Source organism: Hippoglossus hippoglossus, chromosome 4 (genome assembly GCF_009819705.1).
Source record: "Hippoglossus hippoglossus isolate fHipHip1 chromosome 4, fHipHip1.pri, whole genome shotgun sequence".
NCBI classification, from domain to species: domain Eukaryota; kingdom Metazoa; phylum Chordata; class Actinopteri; order Pleuronectiformes; family Pleuronectidae; genus Hippoglossus; species Hippoglossus hippoglossus.
The window spans coordinates 3,146,200-3,165,531 of NC_047154.1; the positions used below are offsets into that span (position 1 = coordinate 3,146,200).

Sequence of the window (19,332 nt, forward strand, 5' to 3'; positions counted from 1 at the left end):
GAAAAACAAAGTTAAGTGAGTTGGTTCACCAACTAAGATCTGTCAGTCTCTAGCAACAACAATGAGAGGAACACTGCTGAGCAGACGGTAACAGCCCCACAAACAACAGACTGATCAAATTCTTCATATATTGACTGTAGAGCTGGACTGGGTGCTGCTCCAGTCAGGATCCATGGCTTAGACAGGAAGCTGGAACAAGGTGGAGCCACACCTTCAGCAGCTTGAGCTAGTCCTGCTCAGGGGACCACACATAAAGCTTAGCATGCTCACACAAAAAGCTCCACAAGAAAGGTTAGACACAGGAGAGAGGGAGCTCTAACTTTCTGCCTTTTACAGTTAAAACCTATTGCATCCAATACAGAGTCCAAGTCATGTTTATGTTCCACTACTTCTTATTCTAACTTTCTTCATATGAGACATATTCAAACCTTCAATTTCTTTGTGAGCACAGGAAAAAGAACTACAGCATTTCTACCTAAAATAATTGTCGGTTGGTTTAACCCTTTTTCTCGTGTTCTGCATGTGCTTCACAGCAACATAGACAGTGAAAGATTTCTAAGTCTATATCTGTTGAATATGTCATAACGCTTACCGCTTACCTTATGTCAACGCTTACCGTACCTGTTTCAAAGTAGCAGCCCTGAATCCATTCTTTTGTTTTAATAAGGTTTTTATTGTGAAATATTTGCAGGGCTGCAGGATGCACATTCAGTTGAGTTCATAGCCCCTCTTTTATTTGAGGAAATACAGTTACCAGAAACACCAGCACATATACCTTTATGTGTATATGCCCTTCTTGTGTGTGCTGGCAAAACCTGGCTACCCAGTCTTGTTTTAGTGGATGAGAGGTTTTACACATGTTTGTTCCCTCAAGTCCGCCACATGAGGATGCACCTTGTACTTCTGGGCTTGTGACGCTGTAAATAAACAGTCAGACCTAAATCCAAGGCTTCCTCTCAGTGTTTTCATAACTGTCTCACAGAGAAATAAAAAAGCACAAACAACCATGACATTAACATTCATATATTTCATCTTTACGAATAACATCTCACATAAGACTGGAGTTGGAAACGGAGTTCGTACTTTAGTGGCATACTTTTAAGTCCCTTGTTATATAAGACAGCAGTTTTGGCTGCAGGAGATGCTTACTGTTCATTGGGGAGAAATCTGCTTCCCCTGCCTAACAAGACAGAGCTATAAAAAGATAAATATTCAGAGTATGTGTGTGTGTGTGTGTGTGTGTGTGTGTGTGTGTGTGTGTGTGTGTGTGTGTGTGTGTGTGTGTGTGTGGGCGCCTACGTGAGCTTGCTGCAGGCACAAACTGGAAAGGACAATCAACAATTACAGGCAGGCAGGCAGGCGTAGGGATGAAGGAGGTGGTGGGGGAGGTTTAGCAGAGAGAGGAAAGGAGAAAAAAATGAATCAGGGCTTGTGTGCTTGGTTAGGTCAGATAATGAATTGCTGACTGGAGAGGGGGGGAAAGGAGGCAGTGGAGGAAGGCTGGGTCACTTCAGGCCAACTTGTCTCACAGGAACAGGTAGATGAAAACAACACTATGAAGAAAAAAAGCCAACAATGTGACAAAGCCTTTATTTAATGAGGAAATGTGAAAGGAAGGTGTCTACATATTTTTCATAGCTTGCTATCATGCACTTGCAGGAGCACACAAATGCACGTGCATGAGCATGCAATGCAATGCACTATCCTACCATGAGTCATCAGCAGCTGGTGGAGGCAGAGAGACGGAGGAGGACTTAGTGAACATTGATGTGAATAATGCAGGATTTTAAACATCTATTCTGCAAATGTTACCTCATATGTCAAGTATATACGCGTGGCATTTTAATGAAAACAGTTCAATTCTGGTCTTTGTATGAAACTACACCATTTAAGGCAATGCTATGTAAATCTGCTGCGTAACAGCTGACATTGCCAATCAATTGCTTGACGGGAGCTCCAACTGTGTGTAGTCCCACTTGAACTGAAACACAGGAGAGCAGTGTATATTGAACCAAACGTTCTGTTACCAAATTTCATTTCGAATTCTTGATATATAAGTTGTGGGCAGCACAGTGGTGCGGTGGTTGGCAAGAAGGTTCCCAGTGCCCATGTCTGCATATGTTTTGCTTTGACAACTCTGGCTTCCTCCTAAGACATGCAGATTTGGGTTAGGTTATTTGGAAACCTTAAATTGAGATACCTGCCCAATCAGGAGGCAAATGTGACGGTTGTTTTTTCCAAATGTCTCAGTTTCTGCCCATAAAGACTAAAACCAAGAGTTTTCCAACTAAAACAGCAATGTTTCCAAAAATGTCCGCTTTAGTGGCTCATAAACTAGTAGCTCATAAAATAAATGTAGTAAAGGTGATGTGCTTTATAACTAAAACAAGGTATCGACATATCCCAGGGCTGACCAGGACAGAAATGTACGATGTACGTTTGTGTGGGATAGATACATAATCTGATGTCCGCAGCACTGACGTTCTGGAGGAGCATATTCTACAGAGCATGTGTCTGTGTGTATGAGAGGTGAAGGTGGGTTGTGTGCGGTTGCTGGGAGGAAAGGCATAAATGGTCTGAGAAAGTGATTCCCTTAAGTGCATGTCCTAATAAAATAGAAAGTGCGTGTGTGTGTGTGTGTGTGTGTGTGTGTGTGTCTGTGTGTGTGTGAGAGAGAGTGTGTATTGAATAAATGCCAAGGATAATAAGGAGAGATGGAGGTGAACGACAAAAACAAAAAGGTGGGGTGTGACAGACAGTAAACTATAGCATGGGCAGCATAGATACAGTAGATGGATGGATTGGACTAGATTGGATGAATGTTTAATTATTCCCATTGGGTGTTGTTATTTTTGCAGGAGAAAAATTGTTACATGATGTATACAGAAAAAATATATAATGTAACTGACAAAGGCCAGCATTTGCAAGAGGTGAAATAGCAGCTGCAGTCAAAGCAGAAACCATTGAAGTTAACTATGAGATCAATTGTGATACCTTCAGCAGTTTGTGACTTACCTTTGGATCATGTAAGGTTTTCTGGAGAAAACCCATGCTAAACCCTATGTGGAGAACATGCAAACTCCACACAGAAAGACAAACTGGGATTCGAACAGTGATAATCACGCCTCGCGTATGTTTTTCCTGGCTAGAATGTCGAAGACACAATTGTCCACATCTGTTGGAAGATTTAGTCTATCCTTGCCAGCATGAGGATGTCTGGTCTGCAGAAGATTTCACCAGCTTGTCAAGCCCTCACAGTTGTATTATTTGCTTCATCACTGGCATGCAATGAATCCTGGGAAAGTTTGGCCCAAGAGGGATCCACCCATTAAATCCTTCATTGCTTGTGAATGGAAGGACGCCCTTCTTGGCCGTGTTTGAAGGAACCTTCGAAATGGGACAGCCTAGTCATGCCCCTTTGACGTAATAGATCTTCAAGCCTCTGAAGGATGTGGCCCCAGTTAATGTTTGTAAATGGACAACGGAAGCGTAGGTGGGTGGATGGATGGTAATATCTTGAAGTTCAGAACTTATGTTGCTTCCATATTAACTGGGTCAAAACTTCTAAATATATGAAACTATCCAGCTTACTGAGTTATTGTAGGCTGTACATCACTGCTTATGTGATAGTTGTATTCTACTTCAACTCTACTTATAATTCACTGTTCAGTAAGAAATGTGTTGATGTGCAGAGGTGCAGTAACTTTCTAAATCCCTCAACCTCTAACAGACTTTCTTCAGCTTCCTCTTTTGCCACAAAAGGTTTTATACATCTATTTTCTTCATAAATGTGTCTCTCTGAGGTTTCTATGTCCCCCCCCCCCCCCCCCCCCCCCCTGTTAATATATATATTTTTCCCCTTACCCTTGTTAAGGGTTACGGGTAGAGGATCTTGGACCTTGTTAAGTCCTGTGAGACAAACTGTGATTTGTGAATATGGGCTATACAAATACAATTTGATGCAGCAGTACTCCCTAGGACCTGTAAACAGACTTTGATGTTCACGAGTTCTCTTGTCTTGTATTTACAGCAACGCACATAACAGAGAGTCCAGAGCAGCATGCACAGACTAACGAGCACTGAGCCCACAGGTCGATGCGGCACATGAATGAATTTGGTGCTATCCTTAGCGTAGAGACAAATAATTTTGGCACGTACAGGTAGATCTCACAGGCAGTGAAAATGTGCAGGTCAGGTTGAGCTAAGCATATGATTCGATCTCGGTATGTACGCATACAGCTAAGGTAAGCCCTAAGGGGAAGATGTGTCTGTGGCTACCTGCTTAAAGCAAGCTTAACTTCATCAGACAGTACTGACTGTCTCTGTAAAACCATTTGAGGATTTAATGCGCTAGTTCCTCTCACCAGCAGTGTTAGTGGTGTTGAGGGGAACTGGAAGTAAATACCAGTGTAGAAAAAACACAGAAAAGGACCAGCAAAGGTTTGCTGGTTTGTTTTTTCCCAGCACTAATGGAGGGACTGAGGGATGGATAGATGGAATGGGGGATGGGCAATGTGAGAGGAGGGATAGACTGCAGAGTAGTCAGCCAGACAGTAAGTGCTGGGTCAGGGTTAATGGATAACGTCCCTCTGGTCCACAGACTACTTCCACCTACACATGACTGGTATTCATCTGCGCTCATCATTCAACATGAGATCACTAATACAACTGTTACAGCTTTGTGTGGCAACAAAAGAAAGCAGTGACATCAGTATATCCTTACTCTACTTACATTCTAAGATATTAGTAATAATAATTATAATTTATATAGCACCTTTCAAGAGACCCATGTAATGTGTCAGTGGGGACAACAAGTACAGTTAAGGGAAACCGTAGACTGTATATAAACATGGATGATATTGGCTCCTCCATGTTAGCAGATGGGACATGGGCAAAAAAGGGTATCAATACATGACTCCACTTAATGATTACTACTGCACAGACTCTGGCTATAACCAAATGACATCACCAGCATAAGATGGCAGCACCCATATCTGAGATATTTTTGGCTTAATTTTTGTGCAGTAGCAGGAAGTGGAGAGGTGTATTGATACTCATGCTCAACCAATCATAAGTCAGTCTCAGAGATGTGTCGTCCATCCTTATTTACAGACTGTGGTGAAAACAAGATTCCTGCCAAACTAGTACAACTGGCATGTTGTGGTTAATGCTCAATCTACACGAAATTGATGTATGAAAAAAATTGTTTTCATCTCAATCAATCAAAGCAATCAAATTTTTATTTCTATAATGGAGAAGTATGTCAATGTTTAAAGTATTTATACATAAGAATAGATATACATACATATATATATCTTGATGATGACAATAGATTGATTGTATTCAGTAAAGTACTACTCATTAAGGGCAGAACTTCTTAAAGTAACTTTGTAGGAATGGGATCTAAGATACAAGTTGTGGGTTTAGACGATGAGACAATTGCGGTCATCTGATCAAGGTTTATCAGAGAGAGATCTAAATAAATAACAGGATTCTCAGTTGCTCCTGAAATTTCTGTGCTTGATGATATGCGCATCGATTGAGGGCAGGAGATGATGGATTTAGTTTTGAATAGTTAGAATACTATCGTTAAAGAAGTAAGAAGTGCAGAAAGACATTGCTGAGTTCAATGGAGCTGTGACTCTCTGTCAGCCTGGCCACAGTGCTGCAGACAATCCTGGGGTTGTTTTTATTTTCCTCTACTAATGTGGAGTAGTAGGCAGCTCTTGCATTGTGGAGGGCCTTCCTATATACTTGAAGACTATCTTTCCAGGCTAAGTGAATTTCAACACGATTGTTAGAGCACCATTTCCTTTCTAGTTTTCCTGAAGCTTGTTTGAATTCATGTGTCAGCTGACAGGTGTAGTATTGAGGCCACAGAGGCAGAGAGAACAGTTTCCAGACTGAAATTAACAAAGTAGATTCAACATGTAGAGACACTGTGCTCTCGTGCAGTCTGAAGTGGAGCTGCACAGAGAGTAACCAGCACTCTGCATATCATACATCAAGGTCAAGTATTTAGCAGTTCTCACTGAAACTGTGCTGGGAAGCCTGTGGCCAAGTGTGCCAACAAAGGGGATTTGTTTAGTGCCATGCAGTGGTCTAATAGTCTAATCTCATAGCAAAACATTGAGCAAGGATTCCTAAGGGCAGTGTCAACTTGAGTGGGATTTGGACATATGATGCGTTCAAATTAACAGAATTTGTAGGGCTCTGTAGCAGTGACAGTTGGGACTCATCAACAGATTCTCCAGTTCCCGGTTCTGCTTACTGAGTACAGTGAACAAACAGGTGAACTGCTCTTTGTGCAGCAAAGAAAAGCTGTCACTAGCCAAGCAAACAGCCCTTACGAAACAGACAAGGTTAGAACAGGAACTGCTCTAGGATCTGAGAGTAGGGGATTCATAATGTGTTGAGTCTACAGTCAGCTGTTTCTAACATTAGTGGGGCCGTACACACCTGGTATTAACTTGTGTTTTCTGTGATCCGATCACAAGTGGATAGCTCTGAGTGCGTGTGTACAGACCTGGCATTAAAATGTGGCCCCATATGCATATCATGATTGGATCTCATCTCCCCTCTATACAAACAAGCACGTACGTCATTTCTGTTCACGAAGACCAAGTTATGTTGTTTTAACCGAGTCTGAGTACACAAGTGTGTCCCATGACACTGTGTGTGTGCATGTGTCGGCACGAGCGGGCGAGTGAAAGAGAGAGAGACAAGGAGTATAGATCATTATGTCGTGATCAGTTTTGATATTATGGCGGTTGTTACAAACAAATCAACAAGAAGATAAAAAATATGTTCTAGAGGTTTTTCATATGTGGCCCAGGACGGATTTGCATTCACACTGCTAAAAGAATGTGGACACATGTGGCCCAGACCACCTCCGAATACGGTCTGGCGTGATCAGATCTATATCTGATCTGAGTGTGTTCACACCTGTACTTAGAGCTGTCCACTTGAGACCGGATCACAAAAACTACATGTTAATACCAGGCTTTTGATGGGGCCAGTGAAACAGTCAGCCAGATGGAGCTTTCTGCGCAGGATTGAGAATATGGGTTCATACGATTTCCACGTGATAGCCACTAGCTATACTTGCAGGTTACTTAGTTATCAGCTGCCATGACAGGTTTACCCACCACAAGTATTCATTATTGTCAGTCCTAGCAGTCTAGACTGATCAAGCAAGTTACTACAATTTCTAACTCTGTCTGATTTCATTACCAGACCCATTGAGTTGCCACCCAAAATTGTGATTTGACCAATCAAAGCATTGTAGGCATAGTTAAAAAACGGATGTTATCATCCTCATTAGATATTTAGCTACCTAGCTACGTCCATGAACCAAAGGCCCAAAAGGGTGAAAAGCAGAGATGACAAAATGAAGACAATCTCATTGCCTCGACATCATGATCAATTCTCTATTTTGCACTCACTTGAGATGCTATGAATCTCCTGATATGGTCACCATAGAATATAATTTTCCCAGGGTGCTCGCAACTGCTAATGGGTGCTAGAGGGCTCATAGAACAGTGGGTGGTGGTGAAATATATCTGAGCACATCACGCTCCAGTGAAACATTTCACTTTCCATATTTAGAGAAGCAAAGTCCAGTAAACTGTAGTTACTTTATTCTGTAATCTACAACTGCTCCACAGTCACACTGTCTGCCATTATTATCAATCACTTCTGCCACTTCATCTTTCCCTCCATCCATCCATCTCTGTGTGTAGAGATGAAAGTGACTCATAGTTAAAGTCTAATGAGAGAGCGGGAGAAAGACAGGAGGATGGGTGGAGAAGGGACAAAGTGAATGTAAGAGGTTGATGGAAATTTTATGGAAAGAGGCTGTGGAGTCTAGGAGGGAAATTAGAGACTTAAGAGGGAAATGAGTGCAAGTATAATGAGGGAACAGAGATAAAATGAGACAGAGAGGAGAGAGAACGAGTGGGGGAAGGGCGAGGAGTTGAGAATATCTGTGTGAAATTGTAGATAGGAGAGAAGAGGTGAGGAAACATGAGGAGAAGTGTGTAGGTTTGGGTGTGTGAGTGCTGCAGAGAACAGGCTGGGTGATGGCATGCTGTGCTGCATGCTCAGCACTGCTATTTATAGATCTGTGGAAACAGGCAAAGGAAGAGAAGACCAGCAGCACTGCAGACCTGCACTAATATCAGCTTTAATATAGTCTCATATTATACTCGGTTCAGCAGAGAGGGGCATCTGTCAGCGTGCGTCTGAGTGTAATGCAAGCAGTTTTAACATATAGTGCATAGAGCTGACAACGATTTAGTTTTCACCAGGGGAGGTGACATTTTGACATACGAAAAATGGGACTTTAAGATATCGATTTCAACACGTTACAAAAAATATTGAAATAACATTTTGACTGGTTAAATACAGTTAGATATATTTGATTTAATTATAAATATTAAATACTAATTAGTTTTTTACTTGTAACAAATACATGTATTGTGTCTGCAATTCTCAGATGTTGAAAAAGGATCGTGACGAATAGAAATGGAATTTCCCATTTCAGATATCAACAATAGCTATTTCAGAAAAGCAGTTTTAGATATGGTGTCCTAATTTGCATATTTCCAATATTTCCTTTTTTGTATAATATATTTGTAATGTTACAATTTCATTTCAGGTATCTGCTGTAAAGTGCATATTCATTGTCATTGAAGATATGAAACTGACTGGTGGAAATTATTTATCTAAGTATGTATCCATTATCTAAAATTCAATTATACACTCTTAATATAATTGTTGCTAGTATAATTATAATTTTCACATTTTCATTTTCACATCTTCTCTGGTCATAGGCTTCCATGTCTGAACTGCCGCCATCTTCACCCTGTTTTAGGGTCTTTTGTATTTGGGTGTGAAACACATCAGCTGGACTGAGGTCATGTGAGAGAGTAGGTCAAGATTTGGTCATAGAAATCTCATTGTTACCGTGTATGTGTTGGATCATAATTTCTACATTGTTTACATACATGTGTACTCCGCCAGATACAGTGAAACCCAAAGGTAGTGTTTTTATCTTTTTATCTTACATTATAAGGATTCTTTATAAAAAACACAATTCGTTGTGATACAGACCAGAACCATACAAATCCTAGCTTTAGGTCCTAATCCCTGTCCACTATTCTTTTACATACACTTACATTCTTTTGTCCCCACTGTTTTCTAGAGTCAGCAAGTCTTTAAAACAAATGCAATATCACACATTAAAATGGGAATTCTGCTCTCCAGTCTGAAACATGCTGACCATAATACAGCATATGCAGCTCTTTTCAAATCCATTCCACTAAAGATAAAGAGAAGTAGACCAATAGAACGTGACAATAACTTAGTATTTTATTTCAGCCATATTTAAAACAATTGTTTTTATTATGAACTGTGCATGATAACTAGATAAAAGCAGATAAGGTAAAATAAAGAGTAGTCATGTTAAATAAAATGTGATTAAAGATGTGGCAAAGGTTGGCCAACTGAAATTCTTGACAGAGTGTGAACTTCGGCCTCAGACACTTTACACGTCCACCCACCAACCCTGACCTCCAAACCCTAACCTTTTCCCTGACTACCTCCTGCCTCGACAATGAAGGTTGGCACGGAACGGAAATTGTGAGGTGCAGAAATCGTCCTCTGCGAACATGGTTCCTTGAGATCATGGACAGCACACAGATGGCTCCATGGAAGTGTTCAGCCATATTCTGCAGCCTTTGTTCGCATCAACAGCCTTGAGATTTGTTCCAAAGGGCAAGAGTGAAGCCTCGGCTCCTGTGTAGAATGTTTATGAAACAGAAGATAAGAGCAAACCCTTAGATTTAAGACTGAGAGACGTTAGCACTGACACAGCATAATTTGAAGAGGAAGTCCCTCATGAAAGGTTAGTGAGTACATGCTAAGTCTCTACACTTACTCTGCATTGCAAATACAGACTAATTCGTTATTTCTATGGTTACAGTGTGGTAGAGTAATTGCAATGTACTAGCACTAATAATTCATGACGGGGATGCAGTGGCGTACTGTTCAGTAGTAGCTGCAGTGGACACTGATTTAGTGTTTTCTGTCCTTCAGTCCATTTCTACTGGAATGAGACTTCAAAAGCTTTAGAACACAAATCTCACTCCTAACACATAACAGCAAATGAAAAGCACCTCAAGGACACTAAGTCTTTCACGTCCCTCACAGTGGATAATAGAGGGGAAAGCAGCAGGAGGAAATGGAATGAAATTGGTAGGAATTGCTCCTTAAGAGTGAATAATAAATGGTAAAGTGGCATTCTCCTTTCTACTTTGGTTTTATTATTCTTTACCTTGTTTCATTTTAGCACAGACCATAACTTTTGTCTTCTCATATTAGTGTCCTCCTCTCATCTGCCATGGTTGTTCCTGTCTCTCACTTTATGTTCGTCAATACTTCCTATAGTGGTTTCATTTCTACTTTACTTCCTTACCAACTCTGGTGACTAATTTCTGAAAGTACTAATGCTTAGTGGGTTGAGTAGGATGTTTTTATGTCCACTTCTCTTTTCTCTGTTGCTCAGAAATACCGACTTCTCTTAAATGTACAATATGTAACTTCGGCCGTTAGGGGTCTCTCATTCAAAAAATAGTAGAAGATGACAATAGATTTTTTCAAGCAGCAAACTACAATAAATAATTGGAATCCATTACGAGTGAACAATACAAAGAATTGAGGGACAAAAACAGTGGGCTGGCTAACGGGCTAACATTATGTTTTTCTTTAGTCAATTGTTGTTTTGCAGAGAGGGGTAAAGTGAATATGATACACTAAAAAGGCGACCAAAGTGAAAGGTCCCGTCACCTTGAACATTGTTGAAAACATTTCTGATAATGTATAGGTACAAGAGTGTTTAAAATATAAAACATAGGTCAAGTAATTTTAGACATTTTAATAAAGAACTGTTATATATTATCTCTTCTATTCTATTTACCTGCCACAGTCCTCCACATGGTGGATCTTTCATAGTAGACCACATGCAGGGTGGATCCGAACAGGATTGGGATCCCTGTGTGATTCTTATGGCAGTTAGCACATCTAGAGGGAGCTCAGAGTGAAGCCATTGCTCCTTTGTGAGGAAAGGAGCCAGTTGAGATGGTTTAGGCATCTGGTACGGATGCCACCTGGGCATGACTACTAACGGACAGACTATGTATGACCTGGAATTATTTCAGCGGCCACCATAATAAGAGCTGTTTGAATAAATGATAAGGAAAGGAACTTCAAACCTTCCCAACTTATCTCCTTTAGCGTAGGAAACACCCGACCGTCCTTTATGGAAGGAAAGGAGATAATGTACCGCCCCACAATTCTTTGCGGCAGTAACATTTAAAGCAACACAACCTTGTATTTGCACCTGGACACACCCACGTAAATATAACAGAACAGCTGTTTTATTCTCATGACATGATCCAGAACTGATGTGAACATCACATGATCGTCTGAGCTCCTGAATTCTTGTCTGTCACATCGGTCCAGTCAACTACAAGCTGATTATTGTTCTCAATATCATCATCAGAACTAAATACTTGTATAAAAGTTATTTTAATCTCCTGATTGTGTGTAATTTTTTTCTCCTCTGATATAAGGTTTTCTCCAAGTATATTCCACGTTATTATATTATTTCAACATTTCAGTCCTGTTTTTTTTCAATTAAATCTATTTTGTCGTTTATTTCTGTGACTAGCTGATGGTTAAATGTTGTCTCTGTTTAAACTGAAAACATCTTTTCTCAGGATGTGTCATTCTGTTTTGGACAGGAAACTTTATATATAACTGTCAGCACACTTTGTCCATATCGGATTTTCTCCGCACAGTGGTTCTCCTTTCCTAACTCCTTACTGCTTCTCCTTCACATGTTTCCTTGACCTTGTGACATATTCCACCAAGGAACAGTGGTTAGAAACCTGCTGCCAGCATCACCCAACTCACACAATCAGCAGAACATGGGTTGATGGATGAATGACTGAGTGATGGATGGATTAATGGCTGGTTGGATGGATGGATGGATAGATAGATGAATCAATGGATGGATGGATGGATCAATAGACGGCATAGGACAAGGCACTGAGTCACAAAGGAGAGGACAATTGTCCGATGCTTTGATTGGTCAATAGAGCAGGAAAACGTTACACAAACAGTCAGTTTTCTTTCAGTGGTTTTAAATTGTACAAAACACTCGTTTCACATAACGTTGAAATGAACAGGGTGTTATGACAGAAAACAATCCAGCTCTTCTCTCCTCTGTTTCTTCCCTCTGTTGATTTGTCTCCTCATTGTCTCTAAGCAGATCATCAGTGCCAAGGTCAGTTGAACAGTGCGAAAACAAAGTCTCACATTACATTCTCACCCTCTGTCCCATCTGAACAGCTCATGCTGAAACACTCTGACTCACTAATAAATACTCCAAGGCTTTTAGCCTTGTGCTTGTTAGAATTATCCTGATTAAATGTTTTGCTGTGACACCTACGGATAGAGCAGAGCAGTGTATGCACAACACGAACAATAACATCATTGTAAAACAGTGTTTGGTGCGACCCACAAAGCTATCATTCACGTAACCTTAAAGGCATTTACAGACCTCATTGTTGCGTTTGGCTCCATCTCTAAGTTATTCCATGACTGATATAAAGCCATTAATCAGACTGTCTCTCTGTCAGTATGTGTTTTTTTTTAATCATAGAAGTTCAGGACAGTTTTCAAGAACTCTCATGCGCTCCAGTGTATGACTTAAGGGAAAGATTGTTTGTGATAACATTGTCTCGCCAAAGTAATTACTGACATCTGGGAACAGATACATGTTCGAAACAAGCCAAATAGAGTTTGTTTAAGAACTGATCAAATGCTCTGAAGAAACTGTATCAGTGTCTATAGGGAGAGGAGATTACTTGGAATTAAATCACTGATTAGAGCTGTGACATGAAACACTTGTTTTGGCAAATAATAGTTTTCCTTTTATGTGGGTCTGCAAATTTGATATTAGATTTGTAATAGAGATATCTTTGCTTTTTTGGTGGCTTTATACCTTGACAAGATCAAGTATCAATGAAACTCAAAAAGATGCTTAAGAAGCATAAGAGGCATGCTGCCTTGATTCTTTATTAAACCTGAACATTCTCTATTTGGAAATATGTTTGACAAAGGTATCTACGACAGAGTGCTGGGGCCATGTTGAAGAAAAATAAGAGAGATTTTGAGGATAAAGTCATTATAATACAAGAAAAAAGCAAGAATTGTATGAGAATAACATATAACATAAGGCTGCATGGCATTTCACATGGGGTATATCTGAAGATCAGTCTATTGTGTTAAAATGAGGAATGGCGAGCATCTTAAGTTTTACTTTGAATTTCAGTAATAATAAAATACTTAATATTTTTGGAACATAAGCACCACATTCACAACTGTCTATCCTGAAGAAAGAACCACATGGACCTTTGTGGAGGAAAAGTATTGGTAGTGGTTGACTGTGAACTGTGATTTTTGGTTAAACCTGTGTGATTTTACAAAGGGGTTTCATAGTTTCACAATAAGACTGATCCAGACAGAGTGAAACTCCGGCGACCACGGGTTCTCCCGCTCTCCTGTTCTATGTATATTTCGCTGTAAAAAAAATGTTTTATTCTCATAATATTATATTTTTCCTTTCAATTATGTTTTTTTCTTTTTCTTTTGCAATGAAGTAATATTAGTCAATATATATGCCAAAATGTCTAATCTCTCAATATTAGATTTTCTTTTTAATTCCCAGTCCGACATATTTTATGGTGGCATATTTTTGCCAATGACACATTCATTTAAAAATGATACTTTTCACGACAGTGGAATTTTCACTCATCACCGCACCCTCACCTCACAGCTTGAAGTCATTTTATGTGCATTTATAGAACAGAGCGTATCATTAAAAGTCTGTGGAGAACATTTACCTTAAAATACTGTGTCACTGTGGAATTTAACAGGATCCCAGAATCTCTTTGATTCTCCTTCTTTTTTATGTCAACTGGTGGCCTTTCAACCAAGAAGGATTGTTATCAGGTAAAGGTGAAAATGGAAGTGTCATCAAAACATTCACCACAAATACACTCAGTATTTTCAGCTTTTGGCTTCTAGTCTATCAATGGTGCTAAGAAAAAGCAGTTCCCTGTGAGAAGAACCTGTGGTGCAGAAATTGTGAAGTTCCAACATTTCTCCCATTTCTCTAAAAGCTGTTAGAGTCTCAGTCATTGGTTTTTATGATGGAATTCAACAACACAGAAGGCAATAAAGCAGAGAGAAGCTCTTCAATCTAAAAGTGGTGCAGATGGAGAGGAGCCAGTGGGTGGCTGAAGAGGTAGAGAGACTGAGGCCATGTGAAGGCGAAGAAGAGGAGGAACATTAAGAAATTGGATAAATTAATGATGAATGTGCAGGGAGGCAGCCAAGAGAGAGAGAGAGAGAGAGAGAGAGATGTGAGAAAGACACACACACACACACACACACACACACACACACACACACACACACACACACACACACACACAAAGAGATAAACAAAGAGATAAACAAAGAGAAAACCAGAAAGCTGGTGTGAAGCAGATTGTGTATGAGGACTGAGATGGGCTCAGTGCCAGCAGTGTCACAGCTGCCACATGTGTATCTATAGATTGTCTTACCGATTACAGAAACTGGGAGGTTTGTGAGCATTAACAATGAGTCACAAGGCTTCTTCCGAGGCTGAAGCTGTATAAAAGGAAAACAAATGGAGCTCAGCTAATGTAAAGTGTCACCAAATCAATTTCTCAGTTAACATTTGGGACTAGGCAGTCTGCGTATCAGTGTCAGGGTATCTGAAAATGCTCACGGCTTATGCGAGCGGTTGACTTTTGTTCACCACAGTGCCACTCTTAGTTTGAGGCTAGAGCTCCGTTTTGGTTCCCCCCCCGACACAAGTTATCTCATGCAGAAACAGCCATTCCGAGAGGAAGCTGGGAGGATGAAGAAGAGAAATGTGACTGCAGCTGTTTGGCACGTCTTCAGCTGGGATGACATCACAAAGCCATCTGCTTTGGAAAAACCTCTACGCCCCTTTGTGTGGAAAACATTCAGTAAATGGTGGAAATATAGCAAATGCTCACCCACTGCTCATCAGTTTATGAATTATTGGAAACGCTACAGACCCAACTATGTTCATTTTGGTTCAGGAGACTTAAAGCAAATAGCAGTCTTTTACTTATGTAGTATGTATGTATTGTAAATACAGAGGTGATTAGACTCAAGAGCGTAACTTTGGGTCTAACGTTGAGGTTGGGGTTGAGGTCAAATTACATGGTAAAAAAAAAACTGAATAATCACTTGATATACCTTAGAAATGATCACTGTTAATACATCATACTTGCCAGATAATACCAACTAGCCAGTAGCCAAAGTAGCTATAATAAAATTGGGGTAAAAAATAATTGTTCTTTGTTTGTGCTGCAAATTGAATCAAATCCAGAAAATCTAGAAATATATTTTATAACAGTGTAACAGTCAAAACAATATACTTTTCATTCAGTGCGACGGTATGATTATAGGAGGGGTTGAAACCTCACCATCCCCCCCAAAAAGGATGTCTGAGATTAGTCAAACAGCATAAAGACAGGAAGCAGCTTGGCTCTGTCTGTTGACAATCGTAAGATAGATGATAACGTACAGATTGAGGCAAAAAAACGATTTCTTATATTTTTTTAATGTATTTCTAACATATAATAGAAAATGTCGTTTTTATTTCACTACTATATGTAAGTTTTTGCTATTTCCTTCTTGTATCTCCTCATCACAGCTCTATAATCCATGTTTCCTTTTTGTCTTTGGAGGTAAACCAACATTTAATAAATATATTCATTAATACAGGCTACTAAACGTCATCGACACACCCACTCGCTCGTGTTGAATCATCGTGTTGAGGATGTCCTACATGTTCTCACATCGGCTAATCTGGACGTTATCTACAGATTTTACTACGAGGTTGGCCAGAGAAGCTCAGAAGAAAGTCCGGAGGCTCTCACTGTGTTCTTACATTTCACAGTTCAGTGCATGTCGCAAAGCAGCTTTAGTGGTGAACGCCTACTGCTAGTTTTTAGCCTGACACAGTTTCTCATTACCATAAATGACATCCTATATGTCTCTTGGGTTGAGCATCGATGGTGGACATCGAGGGTCAATAAATCCTACAAAACAGTTGATCAACTTATTCGGTGGTGAAGTAAGCCTATTTCTGAAACCCACAAATGGAGAGTGAGCTCATTTATTTTTTGCTCACATTTGGCGAGTGCCAGTGTCCTGATTTTGGACCTCGTCCATGATCCTTGATCTATTTTGTGCTTTACTTTCATCAGTAAAATAATGAAAGTGCAGCACCTGCCAGGTGGTTTTCCTCTCCTTACTCTGCCCAAGTGACAACCTTTATGTAACTAAGAGGACGTGCAGGCTGTTATGATGCCAGCACAAATTTGCAGCCTGCCAGAGAAAGTGTGTGCATGGAAAGTGAATGCGTAACCGTCTCTCTCCTATATTACTGTCAAGGTGCCTTTGAAGACGCTGCACCAGAAGAAAAGGAGAAAATGTGGTTGTAGTGGAAACAGCATCAGCAAACGTAAAAGGTTTTGTCAGGCTGTTTCTGACAAAGACCATGGAAACCATCAATAATTAATCAAAGAAAAAATAAAGAATAAGATACCGAAATATATATATAAAAAAACGCACCAACATAAATGGGGCTAAATATGGAGAGGTGACGGCACTAGCTGTGTGTTCCTGTGCGTGTTCCATGTGTATGACTATCAACCTACACGGCTTTACACCAAAATATGTGACTGCAAGTGTGTGAAGCAGGCACTGACATGATGTCATGTGACAGATCGAGGCCACTGTGAAGCGATCATGAAAGAGCGGCTCCATTTATTGATGAGGGATTAACAGTGGAGCTGCTGAGATAACACAAACACAGAGGTGCAGGAGGATGCTCACATGTGCTTAAGATCGCACTTAAAACCACCAGACACACACATGCACACGCTCCCACGCCATATGCTCACGTGTGTGATACGACACCAAAGATAATTTTTTTCTGTGATGTCTTAGATATTTTAAATTACATCTGCGTGGTTTTAGAACTATGGTTTCATTTCCAACCAGCTGCACTGCAGACAGGTCACAGATCCTGTAAGATTTAACAGAGGACACTGAAGCTACCTCAGGCAAGGTCACTGTTGATGTCTGAAGACGTAGAGGAGAAACAACAGGATGCTGCAGGTGACAGCCGTATCCATATCTCTCTGCTGTTGCTCTGTGCAGACTCCTGAGTACCTGAGCCTCTTTAAGCTGTTGAACACAGCCTACTTTAGAGTTAAGCATTAAGTATTTTGAATGTACAATAATCATGGAAAAAGTGATACACTGTATTAATGTGTGTGTGAATGGTGAATCACACATTGATATTTACGATTCGATATCCGGCAGGCTCCGACTCAATCGGTAGCATTGTGATACAAGCACTGAACGTAAAAACCATAATCTGAACAAAGTAGAGTCAAGTAAAAAGGAATAAAATATATTTGAATATGAAGCATAAAATTAAGAGACTTGGAAAACATCAGATAAAACCACGTTTTGAATGTTTGATGCCATCTCCGTAGAAAACAGGTACAACACAGATTAAACAAAGCTTCAGATCAAAACTCAACTCTCTTTTTGTTCAGCCAATATTCTTTTACTATCTAATTTAGTGAACTAAACAAGTGTGTTGCTTTGCCTGGATATTGAATCTTGACAGGATCATCTTGTTTTTTTATTTTTGAACAGACCATTCACTGTCCCTCTGCTTACTGTCTCACAGCACAGCCTCCACTCTGGCTACAAGGCGGATGCACAGTTCACATTAATGCAGAAGACATGAAGAGACGCAGAAGCTCGAGGGGTCAGGCAGACTCTGACTGCAGATTGAGTTATGATTTCTGAATGCAGAGCAGATAACGCTGACCTCCTCCTTCTCTGTCCCCAGTGGGAGTTTAATTGGAGACACAGTAATACAGATGTTGATGGGACAGTATCCAGTGCAGTTTATACTCTTGTCCAAGCAAAGACCTGAAAGAGAACAAATCATTCCCAAATGTTTCCAGCTGTCTACTATTGAGTAGCTTTGCTTTTACTGACGTATACAGCCACCAAACCAATAGAACCCAAGGAGAGAACAGCAGAATTAGAGTTGAAACATTATTATTATTATATGTCATTTTGCTGATGCTTTTATCTAAAGGGACTTACAATCAGTGCATTCAACATCTATGAGGGGCCATCTAGGGGTTCATCTTGCCCAAGGACACTTCGGCATGCAGATGGGGGAGACTGAGGCTTGAACCGCCGATCTTCTAGTTGGTGGATGACCACTCTACCCCTCAGCCACAGCCGCCCCACCTCTTCTGGATTAGACATTATATATTTCATGCAACTCCTCACTCTGGAATCCAAACATAAGCCATTTTAGAGCATAGGACAAGATGGAGAATATCGCTTGTATGTTTGAAGGTCTCCCGCACTTATTAAGATGCCAACTGGAGCCCCTTTGGACATGTCCTGCTGGAGGTGGACTCTCACACAGGAGAAATGAAAACAGACTTGTACACACCCGACGATGTCTGCCACTTATACATTTAAAATAAACAGCTGTTGTGCAAATTATTCCACTAATGGGCAGGTGTCCGTTATGCACCACCAAATGCAGTGAAGAAACTATTAGCTGGTAAAGATGAATTTGTATTCAATGCACGATTCAGATTTTTAAGACAAATCTGCTGAGTAAGTGTTTGACGAGGAAGGAAGAGCATTCAACACCTTAATTAAACCTCAAGGATACAATGTGTTTGGTGAGTAACGTTAAATGCAAACTTAGATTTTGACATAGAATGTAAACAAGTGTGAACTTTTCACAAAGGTGATAAAAGTTTTATGTTTTTAAACCATTGTCTGTATATAAAGATAGACGGCATGACCCCTCCCCAGAACCCCCCCCCCCCCCCCCCACCTCCTCCATGTTAGTGGTTGGGATATAGACCAAACTGAATTGTACATCTACCTGATATAATTTCTGTCATCCTTTGATGTCTGTGCAAGACAAACTGTTGCAACATTGAAAACGTTAAAGGGTAACTCCACTCAATGTATTTGCTGTGTATGGCTGTAACCCCACTCTGTATAGCAGTGATGGAGCATGGCATAGTACCACGTTACATCACAGCTGGCTGTGGACACAAGTGGAAACAGACCATACCT

General features: G+C 40.3%; 1 long non-coding RNA gene across 1 annotated transcript; it reads left to right on the forward strand.

Moving 5' to 3' along the window:
* Positions 1-1,390: 1,390 nt before the first annotated feature.
* Positions 1,391-18,417, forward strand: LOC117760200. Its single transcript, XR_004613636.1, has 3 exons — positions 1,391-1,537; positions 8,835-8,934; positions 17,900-18,417. It is a non-coding gene; the product is annotated as an uncharacterized LOC117760200 (long non-coding RNA).
* The last annotated feature ends 915 nt before the right edge of the window (positions 18,418-19,332 follow it).